Source organism: Hyla sarda, chromosome 5 (assembly GCF_029499605.1).
Source record: "Hyla sarda isolate aHylSar1 chromosome 5, aHylSar1.hap1, whole genome shotgun sequence".
Taxonomy (NCBI): Eukaryota; Metazoa; Chordata; class Amphibia; order Anura; family Hylidae; genus Hyla; species Hyla sarda.
In genome coordinates, this window is record NC_079193.1 from 243201461 (window position 1) to 243223565 (window position 22105).

The window sequence follows — 22105 nt, forward strand, 5'->3', positions numbered from 1 at the left end:
TTAACCCACGGTAATTATTACATCGGCCATTGTTTAGGCTTATTAACACCAAAATAAAGTGGCATACAGTATCCCTGGTTGTCGGTAGAGGCCTACCGGTGTTACCATGCACACAGAGGCATGGAAAGACGCAGTGGCTTTTTCCAAGTGTGCCAAATATGATGCCTTTTTTTGTCGATGATAGGTTGTGTATGTGTAGGCCTGGCTGGAAGTAGGGTGATGGTGGATTGGTAGTACTGTAGTAGCCAGCATACAGCAGGTGGTGGCTGACTGATTGTACTAGTGTACAGCATGAGATGGCAGAGTTATGTCAACAGCGTACAGCAGGAGATGGCTGACTGGTAGTAGCTGGAAGGCGGTGTTTTTTAAATAAAATTTGAAAATGTTTAAATAAAAAAACGTTTTTATTTTAAAATAAAAATACAAATTCAATTATATGGTTCCTGCACTGGTGACATGCAGGAGTTGTATATGCGTAGACCTGGCTAAAACTACCAGAAGACCATGTCATAGTTGCTTAGTGGAGGAATTAGTAAGTAGTCTGCATTACGCAGCTGGTTGAGACACCTTTAAAATGAATTAAAATTTGGCCAGCCAGGCGACCCAGGCCTTGCTGGCTTGAAGGAGGAAGGGAAGGAGGCTGCAATAGCAGCCTTCAGCATGTCACAGTAATTTTTTGGAGGAATTTGTAGTAGCCTGCGTACAGCAGTAGATTGAAAAACCTTTAAAATCAATTTGAATTTTGCCCCAGCCAGCCAGGTGGCCACGGCCTGACTGGAAGTTGCAGGTTTGCCAAAAATCTATTTTAATTTGTCCGGCAGCTCTGCCTGGCCGCAGAGTGTTTTCAAAAGCAAACACAATAAATTTGAATTTCCCCCCGCCAGCCAGGTGGGGTAGGCCTAGCTGGAAGTAGCAGGTTTGCCAAAAAATCTATTTTAATTTGCCAGCAACCCTGGCTGGCCACAGGGCGTTTGCAAAAGCAAACACAATGGCCCTCATTTACTAACATGATTCCAACTCTTTTTGTCGGGTTTTGCGCCTAAATTCTGTCGCATGGAACATGTGACAGAATGTGCGACAGAAAAAACCCAAGAGAATCTGAATCACTCAGAGTGAAAAAAAAAAAAAAAAAACTACAAAATGGGTGTTGTTTTCGGGAAAAGGGGTGTGTTTCCTACATTTCAGCCATAATCACTCGTCTTTTCCTAAAACCACTCTGAAATTCATGTGAATTATCTGGGAAGAAAACACGACACTTTAAAGCATGTATAAAGTTTCAGAAAGTGGAGTAAATTCTCTGGCTGTTTGCTGCTTTGCCTGCCTCATCTTTTTCAAGCAATTATTACTTGTAATTTTTTATTTCTTTTGCACAATTACATTTTTAAGCAAGGTTTTAGCTTTATTAACACATTTTTTATGAGTCTTTTCAACACTTTTTCCTCTATTGTTTCAGTAATGATGGTGATTAAAAATAAATAAATAAATATATATATATATATATATATATATATATATATATATATATACTCATTTAATACATCTATCTATATGTGTTTCCCTCCTTTCTCAGGTCCAAGTTAGAGTGTGTGGATACAGCACTTTATATATACATATTTCCATGAATATATTAACTCATTAAGCATTTTGCATTTGCCGGGTCTGAATGCCATTGGAGGCTGAGCATGACGTCAGCCTCCAGGGTCTGTTGGTGGTGTATAGGAATGAATGGGCTAGATCTATAACATTGTGATTTTCTGCCCATTGAAATCAATCATTGTGGTCTATGGTGATTAGGGGCAAACGGGGTAGAAAGCTAACCAGCAGGCTCCTGGTAGTAATGTTGATGGGAGACCCTGGTGCATTTATCATTGTCTTTAGAGCTGTTTTGTGTGTAGATTTGTTTCTACTTTGGCGCAGCATTGCACCTCAGGCTATTTTTCTACGACTTTTTGGTTTACACTTTTTTTTAAAAGAGAGTGTACAGACCAACTGTTAAGGTTAGTCTGGTGTAGTAGTAATGGATGTATCAACTGCGATTTTTACAAAAAGTCGCAAAAACCACCAAAAAATCATAAAACTACACCAGCCCAGACTTAACTTTATCATTTTGGTGTATGTGAAATTTCACAAAATGTGTATCCTCCACAAAACTTATCAAATGCCCTGCGACCATTTAAAAAATGTGTCACTCAAAAAAACACGCATAAAAAAAAAATGAAAAATGAACTTCATCACACATATCTTAGAAAATGCCCCCCATAGTTCCTACAATCGGAGCCTGGCCACTTCTTACTTTCTGTTTGCAGAGACGACTTATTGCCACATTCTCTGCATCAGGTAAGGTATAAAAGAAGTTCTACACATCAGAATATCATAATTAGACTGCACCACCTAACTGTGCCCTCCTCTGAAAGGTTTTTTAATAGAACCTGAATATGCAGCAGCGTCATTGTCACCTGAGCTTATCAGATCATATGCCCTACGCGTGTTATGTTTCACAGGTTTTCTTCATCTACCTCGGCTGTGCTCTTCTTCGCTTACACTGCCACTACCATCCTGCTCTGAACACGTCCGCTCATGCTCAGGTGGTTCCCACGTCCTGTCCTACATCACATCATCAACATCAAACTCCTCATTGTTTATGCCACTTCTCTCTGCATGGACTTCTTGAACTCCTTGCTCTCCCATAGCATAGCCACCTTGATGCCTCATAGTATCCCCACCACGCCTACCACCACCAATCCCACTTGTGTTGGGCTTGACCACTGATGCTACCTGATTCCAGACATGTTTTCTTTTTGGTTACTTTTATCCTTTTTGGATGAATTTTCACCAACCAACTTGTCAAATCTAAGTTTCAACACTTTTAAAGCACTGAGTACTGAAGTGTTTGCGGAACAATATGAAATGCATGAGAATTGTATTAACTACAGGCTAGATACATGTAACTTCAACATGCTTTTTGCGTGGCAGGTATGACAGCACAATGAGAACTGAAGGTGTTTACGGAACAATATTAAATGCACCGATACCGTATAGCACTACAGGCTAGACACATGTAACTTCAGCACGCTTTTTGTGTGGCAATGATGACAGCACAATGCGTACTATGGTCTCTCTTTCTAATCTTTATCTCTCTATTTCTAATCAGTAACTGTCCCTATTTATTCTCTCTTTGAGAGCTAGTTGTACATTGTTAAAAAAAAACTCTGCCCAGCACGTCACATCCGGTGTGTATCCTATTAAAAAACAAATAATTATACAATGATGTATTATTTGTGCAATAACACAATAGCTGTTAGTAAAAATATATCATGTCTGACTGCATATTAAGGCCATTCAGGGTTTACATGTCTAACTAGATAATCCAATAAATGTCCTGTGACAGAAATGGCTCCATACCGAGCTTTCCACTAGTAATATGCTTTTTTATCGAGCAACAACTGCTGTTACCTATCAGATAGGGAAAATACTCAGTATATTGACAGCTGCAGATTGCCTCTCCTACTGACAAATAACACCTCTATCATTTTAAAATGTTACATAACTGACCACCATAACATGTTATTCTGTAGACTGGTATCCTCGGAGGTTTAGAGGCTAATAAGAAAGTAAATTGTATCACACTAGATTTATCCATGTATCTGTACATTTAAAAATAAATAAATAAATAAATAAGTGATACACCATTGGATGTTATAAGTGATAACCATTTCATTACTAAAACAGACGTGTCAGGATTGCACACAAGTCCTTTCAATAATCAAAGTTTGGATTTGTATCCCACTTTCTGACACTCACACGCATATACGCACATATAGTATTAAAGGATATTAGGCATGTCATGGGAATTTCTTACTGATAATTTTTTTTAAACAATGTATATAATAGGTTGCTCTGTCTGTGGCTTAAAACAAAGGCAGTTGTTATAACAATTGGTCATACTAAAACACAACCCTTAGGTCCATCAAAAGTCCCTGGATTGTCTTTATAATGTGTGAGCAGTAACTGTCCACACTGCCATTGTTTTTCATTATTTATGTTAAAGGGGAACTCCAGTGGAATTTTTTTTTAAATCAACTGGTGCCAGAAAGTTAAGCAGGTTTGTAAATGACTTCTATAAAAGTCTTGTCCACAGTGCTCTCTGCTGACACATGTTGCCCATATCAAGAACTATCCAGGGCAGGAGAAAATCCCCATTGCAAACCTATGTTGCTCTGATCAGTTCCTGACACGGACAGAGGTGTCAGCAGAGAGCACTGTGGACAAGCCAAAAAATAAATTCAAAAAGAAAATAATTTCCTCTGTACCATAAAGCTGCTAAAATGGACTGGAAGGGTAAAGATTTTTTAATAGAAGTCATTTACAAATCTGAGTATACAGATATGTGTAGCTCAACCACAAAAAAATGAGCGAGGTTAACTAAAAGCTCTCCCCCACAGAGAGATATAAAAAAGTAATAAGAATGGGATATTAGTCCTCAGCTCAATATCAAAAAGATTAAATGGTGGATGTCTGGTATCAATAATACAGGAAAAAATTGATATATAAAAATTAGTATTTAATATGTATTAAATAGTGCGTTCCCGCAGGGCCCTACGGTGGCGCACAAGTGGTTAAAAGATACAATTAAATATAAAAATGCAGTAAGTTGTTACACTACAGAGCGAACATATATGGTACTAATAACACTCTTAATAACAATGTATCTATTATGGCTGCCAGCCGTATAATGATACACTGGATGATACTGTTACATATTGTGTTACACTAGTCAGAATGGTAGTATATCTGGTGTGCACAAAAATAAAATAGGAACGTTCCTCCTGGAAAGAAGATGGCTTGATATCAAAGAAGCCTTCTGTGAAATAGATATACAAAATGTCCTGTGAATGGTAAAGATGACAGTCCTATAGATGGTAAAGTTGTGTCCTGTAAAATAAATCCTAAGATTGTCCTGAAAAAATGTCCTGTGATATAATCATATGCTGTAACAAATATGACATACAGATCAGTTTGTATAATGGATATTGACGCTAGATCGCTGTTGCCGGTTTTTCCACTCCACAATCAAGTGGCCTGCAAATGAAATATGATAGCTGGCACAATTGTGCCACTCACCGCACCGCTGGTGGACAGAAGGATGGTGGTCAGATGCGCTCTAGCCGGGGCGGCGTGATGGTCGCAGGATGTGCAGCCGCTCTCACCGGCGAGCTGTCCCTTGGCGTCAGGTGCACTCTAGCCGGGGCGGAGTGATGATCGCAAAGTATACAGCCGCTCTCACCGGCGAGTTGTCTCTTTTGCGTCTGACGTAACAGGTCAGCGGATGGCAGGTCAGCTGACCTTGTGCGGGAGGCTAGTTAGTACTGAATGACGTTGGATGTCAATAGTACGTGCCAATAGAAGTATTATTCCAATGGGGGAGGGTTCTGTACCGGTTTAACAGATGGATTTCGATGCAAGACCATGTAGTAAGTGGATGATGGATGATAAGTAGATAAAGTCTCTCCAGAGAGGAACTATCCGATAAGTGCTTGTATAACTGCAGCTGTAGTGTGAACTGGACAGATATGCAAGGCTCAATCACAGTCACCAAATGCATTTCGGGGTTCAAAGCAGATTAGTAGTGCCCCTTAGTAGTGCCCCTTCCTCAGTGGTGTTACACCACTGAGGGAGGGGCACTACTAATCTGCTTTGAACCCCAAAACGCGTTTGGGGACTGTGATTGAGCCTTGCATATCTGTCCAGTTCACACTACAGCTGCGGTTATACAAGCACTTATCGGATAGTTCCTCTCTGGAGAGACTTTATCTACTTATCATCCATCATCCACTTACTACATGGTCTTGCATCGAAATCCATCTGTTAAACCGGTACAGAACCCTCCACCATTGGAATAATACTTCTATTGGCACGTACTATTGACATCCAACGTCATTCAGTACTAAATAGCCTCCCGCACAATGTCAGCTGACCTGCCATCAGCTGACCTGTTATGTCAGACGCCAAGAGACAACTCGCCGGTGAGAGCGGCTGTATACTTTGCGATCATCACTCCGCCCCGGCTAGAGTGCACCTGACGCCAAGGGACAGCTCGCCGGTGAGAGCGGCTGCACATCCTGCGACCATTATGCCGCCCCGGCTAGAGCGCATCTGACCATCGTCCATCTGTCCACCAGCGGTGGGGTGAGTGGCACAATTGTACCAGCTATCATATTTCATTTGCAGGCCACTTGATTGTGGAGTGGAAAAACCGGCAACAGCTATCTAGCTTCAATATCCAATATACAAACTGATCTGTATGTCATATTTGTTACAGCATATGATTATATCACAGGACATTTTTTCAGGACAATCTTAGGATTTATTTTACAGGACACAACTTTACCATCTATAGGACTGTCATCTTTACCATTCACAGGACATTTTGTATATCTATTTCACAGAAGGCTTCTTTGATATCAAGCCATCTTCTTTCCAGGAGGAACGTTCCTATTTTATTTTTGTGCACACCAGATATACTACCATTCTGATTACTGTAACATTGTTATTAAGAGTGTTATTAGTACCATATATGTTCGCTCTGTAGTGTAACAACTTACTGCATTTTTATATTTTATTGTATCTTTTAACCACCTGTTCGCCACCGTAGGGCCCTGCGGGAATGCACTATTTAATACATATTTAATACTAATTTTTATATATCAATTTTTTCCTCTATTATTGATACCAGACATCCACCATTTAATATTTTTGATATTGAGCTGAGGACTAATATCCCATTCTTATTACTCATTTACAAATCTGTTTAACTTTCTGGCACCAGTTGATTTAAAAAAAAATGTTTTCCACTGGAGTACCCCTTTAAGTTTCAATTGCAGCATTGGCTACATGAGGTTAAACAACAGTATCAGACATTCCTATTATTTTATTCCTGCATTAGAATATGTTTCTGGACCGATTACCTATTTTAAAAAGAATCTAACATCATGGTTTCTATGGCTTCTTTCTAGGTGAAAATCAGGAGATATTAATTTTGTTGCTAATATGGTATTTTCTTCTTAACTGCACTGGGAGGTGGTTGCTCTGTTTAAAACACTTCTTACCGGGTGAAAATGAATGCAGCTATTTAGGATATATTAATCTTGTTGCAAGTATGCAGTGGTATTTTCTTCTTAAGTTCAATTTCGGCCACTGCAGCAGTCTGAGCAATGCTTTCTTCCATCTGCTTTGGCGATAACTCCACCCCTTAGGTTGATAACTCTTCCCCACCATAAATATTTATCCCCTCTTCCTCAGCATGTCCTTAAAGGGGGTGGTGTTATTAGAAGAAGGGGGCAAAGTTATCGCCAGAGTGGGCAGGCGAAAGCATACCGCCTACAGCAGCAGCCGCCTACAGCTGCTCATAGAAACAAATATTATATTTGTAACAAGATGAATATCTCCTGAACAGCTGCACTGATTTTCACCCAGTAAAAAGCATTATAAACAGGATCTCCTGCACTATCTACCTGTATTTTTAGGCTAGTGCAGGTGACCCTGCTGTCAGTTTACCTTTAAACAGCACAGTTCAGTAAATACCCCACAGTAATATACTGATTGGTGACATCATTTATAATAAAAAGTCACTGAACCTACTTTCTGCCTCCTTAATAACCACTTAATTATATTTTCACGTTTCTTTTACTTTTTGGTCAAGCTAATGAGCAAATATACTGCTTCCCTCAGAAGAAGGTAGGTTGTTTTGATGGTGAGACATAAAACCTTTCTAGAATTTGCAATAGCTCTAGTCTGTGCCTTTAACATAACTGTAGATAATCAAATCTTCATCTTATGAATTGATTCTCCGAAACAGAAATCCTATATGGACCTGTGAGGAAACAGCACAGGGAGCACCCTCTATGAAGAAAAAAGAAATTTGGGGAGATTGCCCATAGCAACCAATCAGATTGCTTAGTCAAATTTTGAAAAGGCCTCTGAAAATTAAAACAAGCAATCTGATTGGTTGCTGTGGGCAACTGGTCAGATTTCCTCTGCACAGGTTTTGGTAAATTTCCCCAATTGTGATAGATTCCTTCCTATTTTCTGCTTAGTTGGACAGATATGTCCTTGAACTAGGTGATAAATAGTGTTGAGCGGCATAGGCCATATTCGAATTCGCGATTATTCGCGAATATATGGACGAATATTCGTCATATATTCGCGAATATTCGCATATTCGTTATGTCCTCGTTTTATTTTCGCATATGCGGAAATTCGCGAATGCGAAAACTAACATAAGTGAATATTGGCATATACAAAATTAACACGCGTGAAAATTCGCATATGCGAAAATTAGCATATGCTAATTTTCGCATATGCGAATTTGCGCACGCCAGTCTCACATAGTAGTATTACAGCCTTCTTTACACCACACAAGCTGGAAGCAGAGAGGGGTGATCACTGTGATGTGTACTGTGAAGAAAAAAATAAATAAATAAAAAAAAAAAACAATATTCGTAATTACGAATATATAGCGCTATATTCGCGAAATTCGCGAATTCGCGAATATGCGATATTCGCGAATAATATTCGAATTGCGAATATTCGCGAGCAACACTAGTGATAAACTGTGAATAAGTAAAAAAAAACAATGGTCCAGATGTACTATTCCAATCATGGCATATAGTGTTTGCTTTTTAACAAAAGTTAAGCAAATTGCAACACTTTTCATGAAAAAACCCAAACAACCCTACAAATTGCATTTTTAATTTGTTTCAATAAAGATTTACTAATTTTTAGTAACTGGCTAGTAAAAACTCTTTTTGTAGTTTTAGTGGTACAAATTGCATTTTTAACCTGATAAAGTGGACATGTCCAAATTTGTTCTCAAAAACCTACAGATTTATGAATTAAACATTCACAAAAATTTCATTTTGTTTCACAGAACTAAATGGTCAGAAAAATCCAACAAAATTGGGCAGGTTGGGAAAATTACTGCGGGTTTTTCTATTATAATTTTTCTGTTAATGGTTTGTTTAAACCTCATTGGAGCACAATGCGTCACTTTTTATTTGGTGCACTTTATTTTTCCAAGACTTATGCCAAATTAGTTATTCTGGTGAAAAAACCCAGGTGGGTAAAATCAAAATAGGGAAAACATAAACTACAATAATAGTAAAGCAGGGGGGTTTGTTAGATTTGGAAAGGGGATTTTTTTGGATGAGAAAGATAAAGTTTAACCCCTTAAGGACGGAGTGTTTTTCAGTTTTTACACTTTCTTTTTCTCCGCCTTACCTTTTAAAAATCATAACCCTTTCAATTTTCCACCTACAGACCCATATGGTGGCTTGTTTTTTGCTCCAGCAATTCTACTTTGTAATGACTTCAGTCATTTTACCAAAAAATCTACGGCAAAAAGAAAGACATTTGTAGGACAATTTTTTTTTAAATGCCATTTTTTTTATTTTATTTTGGGGGCTTTCGTTTCTACGCAATGCATTTTTTAGTAAACTTTACATCTTATTTTTATTCTGTAGGTCCATACGATTATAATGATGCCCTACTTATATAGGTTTGATTTTGTCTTGCTTCTGGAAAAAATCATAACATCATGCACAGAAATTAATACGTTTAAAAATGTCCTTTTCTGACCCCTATAACTTTTTTATTTTTCCGCATACAATGATGTATAAAGGCTCATTTTTTTGCACGTGATCTGAAGTTTTTATCGGTACCATTTTTGTTTTGATGGGACTCTTTGATTGCCTTTTATTCATTTTTTTTATAGGATAAAAAGTGACCAAAAATACCCTATTTTGGACTTAAGAATTTTCTTTATGTGTACACCATTGACCGTGCGGTTTAAGTAATAATATATTTTTATAGTTCGGAAATTTACGCACGCGGCGACCACATATGCTTATATTTATTTATATAGTTTTTTTTTATGGGAAAAGGAGGCTGATTCAAACTTTTATTAGGGAAGGGGTTAAATCACATTCATTGACTTTTTTCTTAAATTTTTTCCCCATAGGGAACTATAACATGCATTACATTGATTCCAGGCATCATAGCATTGCATTGATCAGTGTTTTCGGCACTCGATTGCTCCAGCCTGGATCTCAGGCATGGTGCAATCAAATGGCGATCAGATGCCGAGGAGGAAGGTAGGGACCCTCCTCGTGTCCGCACAGCTGATCAGGACTGAGCTGCCGGGATTTTACATTTTAGACTCGGCAATCAAAGGGGTTAATACCAGACATCACTGGCCCCATATGATGCGAGGTCAGCAGTTGACCTCGCGTAATATCACAGGAGCGGGTGCAAGGCGTACAGGTACATGTTTTGTCACCTTCATGTTTTATGTCACCGCCTGTTGCTTGAACAGATCACTACATTGTGTCTCACTAAAGGGAATTGGAGATTAGAAGTGCAATGGGCCTATATATAACCTTCCTTCCCCCCCAATGGCAATACATTTTGTATCAGTTAAGTTTTCTGTTACTTTAAATGTTTCATTGTTAATAGCATGTACCACATACTGTACACCCTATTCACCAAAGGTTGGTTACCCTGTTGTCCCTCTACGTGTTGTCCCATCTTGAGGCCATCTGTTGCTTCTTTAAAGGCTTCTAGTTCTTTTCCTAAGGAAGAGAAACCAATGCTAAACCTTCAAAGTATCAAAGAATGTAAAATAGCTGCTGAACGGCAAACATTTACTTTACAAGATATAACCCCAGTCTGTTTCCCATTTCAACATCTCAGAATAGTTCTGTAAATGAATGGGCTTGTCAGGTTTTATTACAAAATGATAGTCTGTAAATCATGATTCATTTGAACAATAGTAAGATTTAAGTATTTGAGCATTTCACATTTCTCTTTGGGATACTTACATTTTAGAAACTATTTTATTATAGTTATAAAATAAAAGTCATAGCAATGATTTATTATTCGGTTGACAACCTGCTGTGATTGTGGTTGATCATGAATCTTAAAAAAATTTAAATATATTAATTAATGTTTTTTAATACAGAATTTTGAAATCCGATGTAAAGGCTCAAATCTGAAAGTCTTATTTTAATAACTATTCACGCATTATAGAATAAAATGTTTTCACCTCAGTTAAATAATTTAAGCTGGTTTAGGTTTCTTTCACATGTAAAGGTTTCATTGCTGAGTATACCTGCAGATTTGTGCAGGTAAAATTAACAGCAAATTTCCGTACCAGGCACATGAATGAGATCATACGAATCAATTTTTTTTTTACTTAAAAAAATGGACCTGTCATGAGGATTTCAAAATGTTATTTGTGTTTGTGGATTTTCACCATATATTTCACACCTTTAAGGTAGGTTTACACATTGCACATACGCAGCGTATTCATTCAAAAGCTCAAGGGCCATCAGCTTTGTTATTTGTTTCTCGACAGCGGAATCCAACAGAGAGGACTTTGGCAAAGTCTGGTTCAACAATGGTGTTATTTGGGTCCTATCCTCATTTAAGATATGAGAACAGGGTGTGGAAATAAATAGGAGCTCCCACTTCTTCCCTGTCTGGAGGCCAGACTAACTGACTTAGGAATTATTTTCTATCACAGAGGGATAGGGTGGCAACAAGGATGACTTCCTGGATTGGCTGCAGGAGACATGTGGCTATTCACCAGTTCTTTCAGTTGAAAACAGTTAACCCTTGCACAGCAGTTAAAGTGACAGTATGCTAATAACACAAATAAAACACAAGAAATACATTTTTATATCAGAACTTCAATAGGACTCAGACCTATAAAAGAGACAGGTACCCTGGGGAACTCCAATCACCCGAACAGAGTTCAAGTAGTGAAGGTGTTCCTGCTCTGAGACCACACATGGAATACTGTGTACAGTACTGGGCACCAGTGAACAAGAAAGATAAAGTTGAGCTGGAGAGGGCTCAAAGATGAGCAACCAGAGTAATATGGGGAATGGGAGGACTACAGTACCCAGAAAGATATATTAATTGAGAGTAAAAATATTATGTTATATTCACTAGATTCTTGACAAGAGTTATTGATATAATGATTTTTTCTGATTGCCAGATTTGGAGTCAGGAAAGGTTCTTTCCATCAGACATTAGAAAAATTGGCTTTTCTTTTATTTTTTGCTTACCTCTAGGTTAAAACTATAATGTTATATACTGATGAGGTTTAATAAATATATACTTCAAAATATTTATTGTAAATAACCTAAAGAAAGACCTGCAAGCAGAGAAGAATAGCAGAACCAACCTCATTGCTGTGACCTGTTTAACGGGAAACCAACCTGCATAGGATAGGAGGACGGGATAGGAGGACGGGATAGGAGGACGGGATAGGAGGTCGGGATATGATGACGGGATATAACAACAATATATGAGGATGGGATATGAAGTCAAAAGCTTCCTCCTTTGTTTATTTTCCTCCCCAACAAGGATTAGGAAGGAAAAACTGGGCAACGCCGGGTTCTCAGCTAGTCTTGTATAAATCATGGTAGAGGGCAGTAAGACCTGCAAATATTACTCAGTCTGTTCACCACTGGTCCTACTGCAGGTAGGACAGAATAAAGTGAAGTTCTGGGCACCTTACGTAGCACTCAGGTGTCTATTAAAATTTCCACCAGTCCTATCAGCTTGAAGAGCAGAGAATTCCTTCATATTATGTGATGCACATAAGGGAAGTATGGTATTTAAAGAGAAGGGCACCTACAAGTAAAAAAAAAAAACAGGGTGAAGATATGTTTTTAGCAACATGCTTGATGTATATGTATTTTCCCCCATGAAACTGCTGGTAAGATTAACACTGCTTGGACTCTCAGGGTTCTTAAATGTTTAATCAGAAGGATCTAACTATTTTTGCCTCCATTCATGCCCCCTCCCATAGACATGAATGAAGGGCTGTGCCATGATGTCATGAGGGGCGTGACAGTGATGTCCCATCCCCATGTGCAAGGCACAGAATGCCGGGGGCTGCACCGAGATTGCGGGGGTCCCCAGTGGCGGGACCCTGCAATCATACATCTTATCCCCTATCCTTTGGATAGGGGATAAGATGTTTAAAACCGTAATACCCTTTTAATGTGTCCAGATGTTATTTTAAAATCAGTAGAGCATTATTAAATGCATTACATACAAAACTCTTGCATGGCATTCAGTACAAGACAAAATAAGTTAAAAACTTCTGTGAAGGAGGCCAAATAGAAGCAAAGCTTTTGATAGGTATTGCAAACATAATTTCAAACTTTAACACTATTTATAGACATGTAGAGCACTAGACAGCATGACTGACTCGACGCAAACATTTCCTTTCTTTGTTCCTACTGTACATCTATAATACGGCTTATACAACACTGTTGACAATAGGTTTTCTTGGGCCTGACATAAAGGAAGGTCTGAATTAGAGAATAATTGCACTATGCAAATTAATGTGATTATCCTCTGTCATTTAATGGATTGCCTAGTTTGGCAATTCATCAGTCATGATGAAGTTCACTTGAGTTAGTGAGATAGAGAGTTCACTTGGCTAGGAAGAAGAAATATTTTGTGTTCTATTTTATTCTATTATCCCTGTCCTTAAGATATTTTAACCATGACCTGACGCACAAAATTTACATCAGCCAAAACATTAAAACCTAGCTTATAATGTTTAAAACCCCTTTGTCAGGGCTCAAGTCCTGCAGGAACACAAGGGAACTGAGTTCCTGCACTTTGTCCAGAGCATGAACACTGTTTCCATTCACAGGAGTTCTGCAGGGCCAGCCCTTGAGTGGAAATCTTGGGTGAGTTCCTGCACTTTTTTCCCCAGGACTTGACCCCTGCCCTTTGTCCTGCCAGAACAGCTCTGACACACAAGAATGTGTTTGGCACTCCATTGATACAGACTGACTAAGCCAGGCTGTATTATAGGATAGTAGGGCGGACAGCTGGAGTCAGGTAGGGGGAACTTTCCTCTGCATTTAAGTTCATCGTACACCCGCAATAACATCATGGGGTCCGATGAGCCCCGACCTAACCTGCAATAGTCATTTATGCCTTTAGATGCCAAAATTGGTACCGATAAGACACCAATATCGTCTCCCCATCATTAGTGGTGAATGTCCGGCTACTGATAGTAGCTGACACTCACCTCTCTGAAGCAAGCACAGTCCCCTTATTCGCGTCATAGTCATTTAATGCTCCAGGGTTTACATTTAAGTCTTACTGCATTAAGTCCCAGATGGCAAGGACATACATGTAGGCCATGCATCATCTAGGAGTTAAGGCGGAGGTTTTTATTTGTTGTCTCCTGATGTATTGTTTTTAATGTGAACAATTTAAGTGTCAATAAAACAAGTTAAAAACAATAAAATGTGTATGTATAATACTATGATTCCTTATGAATTTAACTTGTGGTTCTCAAAAAAGGGTGAGATATGCAGAAATAATCTTTAAAGAGGACCTGTGATGTGGGGGTTTAAAGGAAAACTGTCACATATTTTCTCCCACACTATCCACAGGTATTGGTGGATAGTGCAGGAGACGCTGATTAAAACGAGCCCTACCTTGGTCTGATCCGTGCTGCCATTTGCCCGCAATTGTAGTTTTAATCTATGTGTATATCCTGCTGTAACTGGCAAAGGCGGGGCTTCTGCGGGCTAACGGACACTGACATCAGTGCCGCTCATGAATATTCATCCCTCCTGTTCTCCCTCTCTTCGCCGTTCCTAACCAGAGGGAGGGATGAATATTCATGAGCGGCGCTGACGTCAGTGTCCGTTAGCCCGCAGAAGCCCGGCCTTTGCCAGTTAGAGCAGGATATGCACAGATATTAAAACTACAATTGCGGGCGAACGGCGGCGCGGATCAGACCAAGGTAGGGCTCGTTTTAATCAGCGTCTCCCGCACTATCCACCAATACCTGTGGATAGTGCAGGAGAAAATATGTAACAGTTTTCCTTTAAAGTTTGTGAGATGAACATGAACTTAATTTTAATAGTGATAGTGAATATACGGTAATGGGCGGGATTATACAGTCAGAGTGTATGAATGTTGTACATTTAGGGAGTTGTCTGCCTAATAAACATCATGTTTATTCATTATATTCATACATAATTGACATGGAGGGGGCTTAATTTGTCTTATCATTGCCAGCACCAGCAGTGCAATCACCAGGTTATGCCTGCCTATACTGCAGCATACTGGCAGTGGTCCATTTTCCCCACTTACATATTTATTTTGTTGATCTCAAAAGCTTGGACTGAACATAGTTGCTTCTTGAAAAAATGGTCCAGCATTTTGAGCTTGTGTTAAAAATGCGCTTTCATCAGCATCAACAAAAGCATTACATTTGAACATGCTGCAAATAATGTTGGCAAACCAATGAGTTTCAGATGTCAAAAATACCGTATCATAGACTAGGAAAAGGAACCTTTTTTAAGCCAAAAAAAAAAACACACACAAAAAAAAAAACATTGAAATAAATCAATGTGATTTAATCTGTTAAGGACACAGGGTGTACCATTATGCCCTGCGCCCACTCCCGCGATATAACGCATCATATCAGGTCGGTCCTGGCACCTAGCAACGGTAGTTCATAAGGTTGAAAAAAGACCAGAGTCCATCAAGTTCAACCTATAACCCTAATGAGTCCCTACTGAGTTGATCCAGAGGAAGGCAAAAAACCCTCATACTAGAGGTAAAAATTCCTTCCTGACTCAAATATGGCAGTCAGAATAAATCCCTGGATCAACGTTCTGTCCCTATAAATCTAGTATTCATAACCTGTAATGTAATTATTCCCCAAAAATGCACCCAGACCCCTTTTGAACTCTTTTAAAGAGTTCACCATGACCACCTCCTCAGGCAGAGAATTACACAGTCTCGCTGCTCTTACAGTAAAGAACCCCCGTCTGTGCTGGTGTAGAAACCTTCTTTCCTCTAAATGTAGAGGATGCCCCCTTGTTATAGATACAGTCCTGGGTATAAATAGATCATGGGAGAGATCTCTGTACGGTCCCCTGATATATTTATACATAGTTATTAGGTCGCCCCTAAGCCTTCTTTTTTCTAAACTAAATAACCCCAATTCTGCTAATCTTTCTGGGTACTGTAGTCCTCCCATTCCCCGCATTACCCTGGTTGCCCGTCTTTGAACCCTCTCCAGCTCCACTATATCTTTCTTGTACACTGGTGCCCAGTACTGTACACAGTATTCTATGTGTGGTCTGACCAGTGATTTGTACAGCGGTAGAATTATTTCCTTGTCGTGGGCATCTATGCCCCTATTGATGCACCCCATGATTTTATTTGCCTTGGCAGCAGCTGCCTGACACTGGCCACTACAGCTAAATTTACTATTAACTAAGACTCATAAGTCCTTTTCCATGTCAGTTGTCCCAAGTGTGCTTCCATTTAATACATAATCCCATCCTGGATTTTTCTTCCCCATGTGCATTACCTTACAGTTATCAGTGTTGAACCTCATCTGACACTTCCCATTCCAAACCTCCAACTATCCAGATTCATTTGTAACAGTGCACTGTCCTCTATAGTGTTTACCACTTTACAGAGTTTAGTATCATCTGCAAAGATTGCTACTTTACTATTCAACCCCTCTACAAGGTCATTAATAAATATATTAAATAGAACAGGACCCAAGACGGACCCCTGTGGTACCCCACTAGTAACAGTCACCCAATCAGAATAAGTACAATTAATATCCACCCTCTGTTTCCTATCATTGAGCCAGTTACTTACCCACTTGCACACATTCTCCCCCAGCCCCATCCTTCTCATTCTATGCACCCACCTTTTATGGTACCCCGTATCAAATGCTTTGGAAAAATCCAGATATATAACATCCAGCGATTCCCCCGTGTCCAGTGTGGAGCTCACCTCCTCATAAAAGCCGGTCAGGTTAGTTTGAAAGGATCGATCCCTCATAAAGCCATGCTGATATGGGGTCATACATTTATTTTTATTAAGATACTCCAGAACTGCATCCTTTAGAAAACCCTCATTTACATACAATGGAGGATAAACTAACAGGTCTATAATTCCCGGGGTCACCTTTTGATCCCTTTTTAAATATTGGTACCACATTTGCCATGCGCCAGTCCTAAGGAACAGTCCCTGTTACTATAGATTCCCTGAATGTTAAAAATAGGGGTCTGTCTATCACATTACTTAATTCCTTTAGAACATGGTGGTGAATGCCATCTGGACCTGGTGATTTGGATTTTTTGTAGGCGGCACTGTACTTCTTCCTTGGTTAGACAGGTGATCTGCACTGGGGGTTTACCTTATCTCGCTGTATTTCACCTGGCATTTCATTTTCCTCAGTGAACACAGTGGAGAAGAATTTGTTCAATATATATGCTTTTTCCTGATCCTCGTTTATAATTTCTTCGTCATCATTTTTTAAAGGGCCTACATTTTCATTTTTTATCTTTTTGCTATTTATATAGTTAAAGAACATTTTGGGGTTAGATTTACTCTCTTTGGCAATGAGTCTTTCTGTCTCTATTTTTGTGTTTTTTATCTGTTTTTCACATATTTTTCATTATTCTCTATAGCTTTTTAATGCTTCCTCGCTGCTGTCCTGTTTTAGTAGATTAAATGCTTAATTTTTTTTATCATTTATTGCCCCCTTAACATTTTTGTTCATTCCATATTGGTTTTCTTTTATTTCTGACCCTTTTATTCCCATAAGATATATTAATCTTATAGTGAGAATTTAAGATATTTTCTCCCATTAAGTCTCCCATTTAGTGTCAGTATTGTTCTTTTTATGACATTTTCCCATTTTATATTGTTATGGGCTTCTCTGAGTTGATCGAACTTTGCCTTCCTAAAGTTCATTGTTTTTGTGGCCCCTCGAGAGATTGTTTTGTGGCCCCTCCCTTATTGAAGAACAAGTTATAATGTATTATATAATGATCACTATTTCCTAGGTTTCCTTCTACTTGTACATTTGGTCGGGTCCTGCACCATTTGGGACAGATAATTGTCTTTAGCTATAGTAGGAAGCCTGTTTCCAGGTCTCAGTCTCCCAATTTATATCAGGATAGTTAAAGTCCCCCGTTATTATCACGACATTTTGACTTGCTGCCTTGTTTATTTGCCTCTGTAATTGATCTTCTGTCTCTTCCATTGTTTGGTGGCTTATAGCAAACTCCTATCAGGATTTTTTTTATTTTTATCTCCATATATTTCTACTCATAATGACTCCACATTATTGTTTCCCTCCCAAATATCCTCCCGCAGTGTGGCCTTCAGACTCGATTTCACATACAGACAAACTCCTCCCCCTATCCGTTTTGTCCGATCATTCCTGAATAGACTATAACCCTGTATGTTGACCACCCAGTCACAGCTATCATCCAACCAAGTCTCTGTTATACCCACTATGTCATAATTTTCTTCAGACATCAACCACTCCAGATCCCCTGTTTTATTGGACAGACTTCTGGTATTAGTCATCATGCAATTCAATGGTGTATGTTTTTTCTTCCTATGAAGCCTAACCCAATTAACTATTCTAACCCCTCCCTCCACTCCACCCCCAGGTACATTAATAAGTCACCCCTCTCTATCTACACTATATTTCCCCTCTATGTTGTAGGTTCCCTCCCCCCAGTCCCTAGTTTAAATACTCCTCCACCCTTCTAGCCATGTTCTCCCCAAGCACAGCTCCCCTCCCCTCCATTGAGGTGCAGCCCGTCCCTACGGTAGAGGCGGTAACCGACAGCGAAGTTGGCCCAGTTCTGCATAAACCCAAACCTCTCCTTCCTACACCAGCTTCTGAGACACTTGTTTACCTCCCTGATCTCCTCGCAACCTCTCTGGTGTGGCTTGTGGTACAATATCCCTTGATATTGGGAGGGTCATACGTAAGTACTGGCATCTGTTAGGTGGCATCTGTTAAGTGGTTATGAAAACATTCCAGTATTTATATCCTCACCTTTAATGTCTTACAGGAGAGCTGTTAGTTTGAAGGACAAATTATTGACTGCGGACATCTCACTGAAAACTGTCCAGACACAGAGCTACATCACTATACAGAAGAAAGGTAGTTATCCATTTTGGTCATGCGTCAATTGTAAATACATGAAAAAGGGAGATAATTTTGTTCATCCAGTAACACAAACCAGTAACCCAATAAGATACTATCTCACTTGTACCTCTTCTTATGTGATCTATGTTCTCTGGTGCCCATGTGGTCTCCTCTATGTGGCGAAGACCACATGGGACATGAGAACAAGACTTAATCAACACAGATATTCCATCAGGAAAAAGAAAACTGTTGATCATGGGTATAGTGAGAGTGACCTCAATTTCATGATTATTGATAATGTTCCCCCATTGAAACGGGGCGGCCGACAGGGTCTACTGAAAAGATGTGAACTGAAGTGGATTTTTACTCTCGATTCTTTGAAACCCAATGTGCTTAATGTGGAGTTTAAAGGGGTATTCCAGGAAAATACATTTTTTTATATATATCAAATAGCTCCAGAACGTTAAACAGATTTGTAAATTACATTTATTGAAAAATCCTAATCCTTCCAATAATTATCAGCTGCTGAAGTTGACTTGTTCTTTTCTGTCTGGCCATAGTGCTCTCTGCTGACATCTCTGCTTGTCTCAGGAACTGCACAGAGTAGAATAGGTTTGTTATGGGGATTTGCTTCTACTCTGGACAGTTCCCGAGACACAAGTCATCAGAGAGCACTTAGACAGAAAAAAACAGCTCAACTTCAGCAACTAAAAAGTACTGAAATGAATATTTTTTAATAGTAATAGTAATTTACAAATCTGTTTAACTTTCTGGAGCCAGTTGATATATAAAAAAAAGTTTTTTCCTGGATGACCCCTTTAAAGTTTCAACAAGCGTGATGGGGAGATAAGGATCCCTTGGTGCAGCCCTATTATGTGTAACCTTTACATCAGTGTTTTCAGTACAAAATTGTAATTGGACTTAATTATCATGGTATATGATATACAATAATAATAATTTTTCGTTTTCTTTTTCTTTTCTTACAGTAACATCTTTAGATTGAACTACACTCACCGGACTATGAAATTCTCTATGTGTTTAGTTTAATAAATATTTTATTTTAGTTTTAGTTTTTTCTGCTTTTTCATGGATGGGGGGGTGATTTACTGAGCGTGACTTGATAAGTGGTTGTCGATGGCAACACTCATAGGTTATTTTTTCATCACTACCTTTATTTACTTTTTTCACTCATTATATTAATTTTTATTTTGTATTATTACTTTTAATTTTATATTTGTTATTTTTTTTTTACTTTTTATCTTTTATTTTATTGTTTTATTTATTAAAATTTTCTTTGTTAAATTTTTTGTTTGTCATTTATTATAATTTTTTTTATTTCATTGGTGAGTGCACAAAGATGTGCATATATTATGTAAGAAAACCCACCTTGAGTAACATGGACCGTGAGGGTCCAAATTGAGGGGAGTATGTCTGCATTCCAGACATTGGTCCCATCTATTTGATGGGGACATGGACTGGAGTACGACCAGGAAGATCGGACTCTGACACAGTGGGCCTCATTTACTAAGCTGAAACCAATCAGTTGTTGCCTGGTTATTATGGCCAAGAGTCTCTGAGACATGTCTGCACCAGTCTGCGCCAGTGTGCGACAGTGTGCGCCTGGAAAATCTGACAAATCCGACACTGCACTGTGAAAAGCCAAAAATTGGCATGGTCTGTCACAAAGAGGGCGTGGTTGGCCCAAAAAGTGGCGTGGTTCCACAACTCGATCGATTTACTATTGAATTCACAAAAAATCCTTTGGATAAATGGCTGGAAATATCCACCTAGAAAAAGCAGGTCAGCAAATGTTCCTGACTTTTCCCAATAGTAAATAGGGAGGAATCCTGCAAGTCTGAAACAACTTTTCCCACCAGTAAAAACCAGACACTCTTAGTTAATGAGGCCCAGTATGTGCCGAGTGGCGATCTTACATACTCACCTTCTCAACTATATACTGATTATTAACAAACAAAGGTGGTGTGAATACAGGACTTATATGTCCTTTTTGAAATAGCTATAATTTTTTTTTGTTTTCATTTCATTTTTTCTTGTGTTCATTTATTTTATTCATTTATTTATTCTTTATTTTTTCTTTATTTTTCTTATTCTATTTCTTCTTTTTCATCATCTCTTTTGTGCACGTATGTGTTATTTGTTACTTTATATTTTTCTTTAGTTATTTTTCTAATATGGGCAGCTTTGCCCTTTGTCAAGATGGCTGAGCGAAGTTTTGGCTTTCTGTGTGCGTGCGCATGAGTGACGTTAGTGATTGCTACAACTACAACCACGCTCAGTATTCACCCATACTCTCGGCCGGATCTGATGTTCTGGTTGCGCGTGCGCATTGTGATTGACATGCGACGTGCAAGCGCATTTAATATGCACACTAGTTTTCAGTAACGAGCGGTTTGCATGCACATTCACTCTGTTTTCAAACGAATAGCACATGGAGGTCTGGGTGACTGTGATGTCCAAGAACCACTGTATGGCATTAGTGCACAAGGATGCAATTTATTTATTAATCAGGATCCTATTAAGGTGGGGTGATATGTGAGCACTGTATTCATTATAAACTAATTGGCTATGTAACTATGTATTCCTATGAACACATGGATTGTTTTGTGATGATTGCATTTCACTGGATATGTTTTTGATGTTTTTTATGTATCATGTTTACACTAAATTAATTTGTTAAAGGGGTATTCCAGGAAAAACTTAATTTTTTATATCAACTGGCTCCAGAAAGTTAAACAGATTTGTAAATTACTTCTATAAAAATAATCTTAATCCTTGCAATAATTATCAGCTGCTGAAGTTGAGTTGTTGTTTTCTGTACGGCCAACAGTGCTCTCTGCTAACATCTCTGCTTATCTCGGGAACTGCACAGTATAAGAGGTTTGTTATGGGGATTTGCTTCTACTCTGGACAGTTCCCGAGACAGGTTTCATCAGAGAGCATGTAGACAGAAAAGAACAACTCAACTTCAGATGCTTATAGTACTCAAGTACTCAAAGGATTAAGATTTTTTAATAGAAGTAATTAAAAAAATATGTTTCACTTTCTGGAGCCAGTTGATAT

At 38.7% G+C, this 22105-nt stretch overlaps 2 long non-coding RNA genes across 6 annotated transcripts in view; one reads left to right on the forward strand and one right to left on the reverse strand.

Moving 5' to 3' along the window:
* Positions 1–11673, reverse strand: part of LOC130272665 (uncharacterized) — a 160737-nt gene extending 149064 nt beyond the window's left edge. For 3 of the 4 annotated variants that reach the window (XR_008843671.1, XR_008843669.1, XR_008843670.1), the window contains exons 1-2: positions 11323–11672; positions 10554–10625 (exon numbers count right to left, since the gene is read on the reverse strand). This is a non-coding gene — a long non-coding RNA (uncharacterized LOC130272665). Of the gene's footprint in view, positions 1–10553; positions 10626–11322 lie in introns of all 4 variants that reach the window. The other variant, XR_008843672.1, reaches the window with a different exon arrangement.
* Positions 11674–11707: 34 nt separating this feature from the next.
* On the forward strand, positions 11708–20204 carry LOC130272666 (uncharacterized). Of its 2 annotated transcripts, XR_008843674.1 has the most exons (4): positions 11727–11775; positions 18769–18860; positions 18948–19039; positions 20011–20204. It is a non-coding gene; the product is annotated as an uncharacterized LOC130272666 (long non-coding RNA). The 2 variants fall into 2 exon arrangements; XR_008843673.1 differs by lacking the exon at positions 18769–18860 and having other exon boundaries at positions 11708–11775.
* The last annotated feature ends 1901 nt before the right edge of the window (positions 20205–22105 follow it).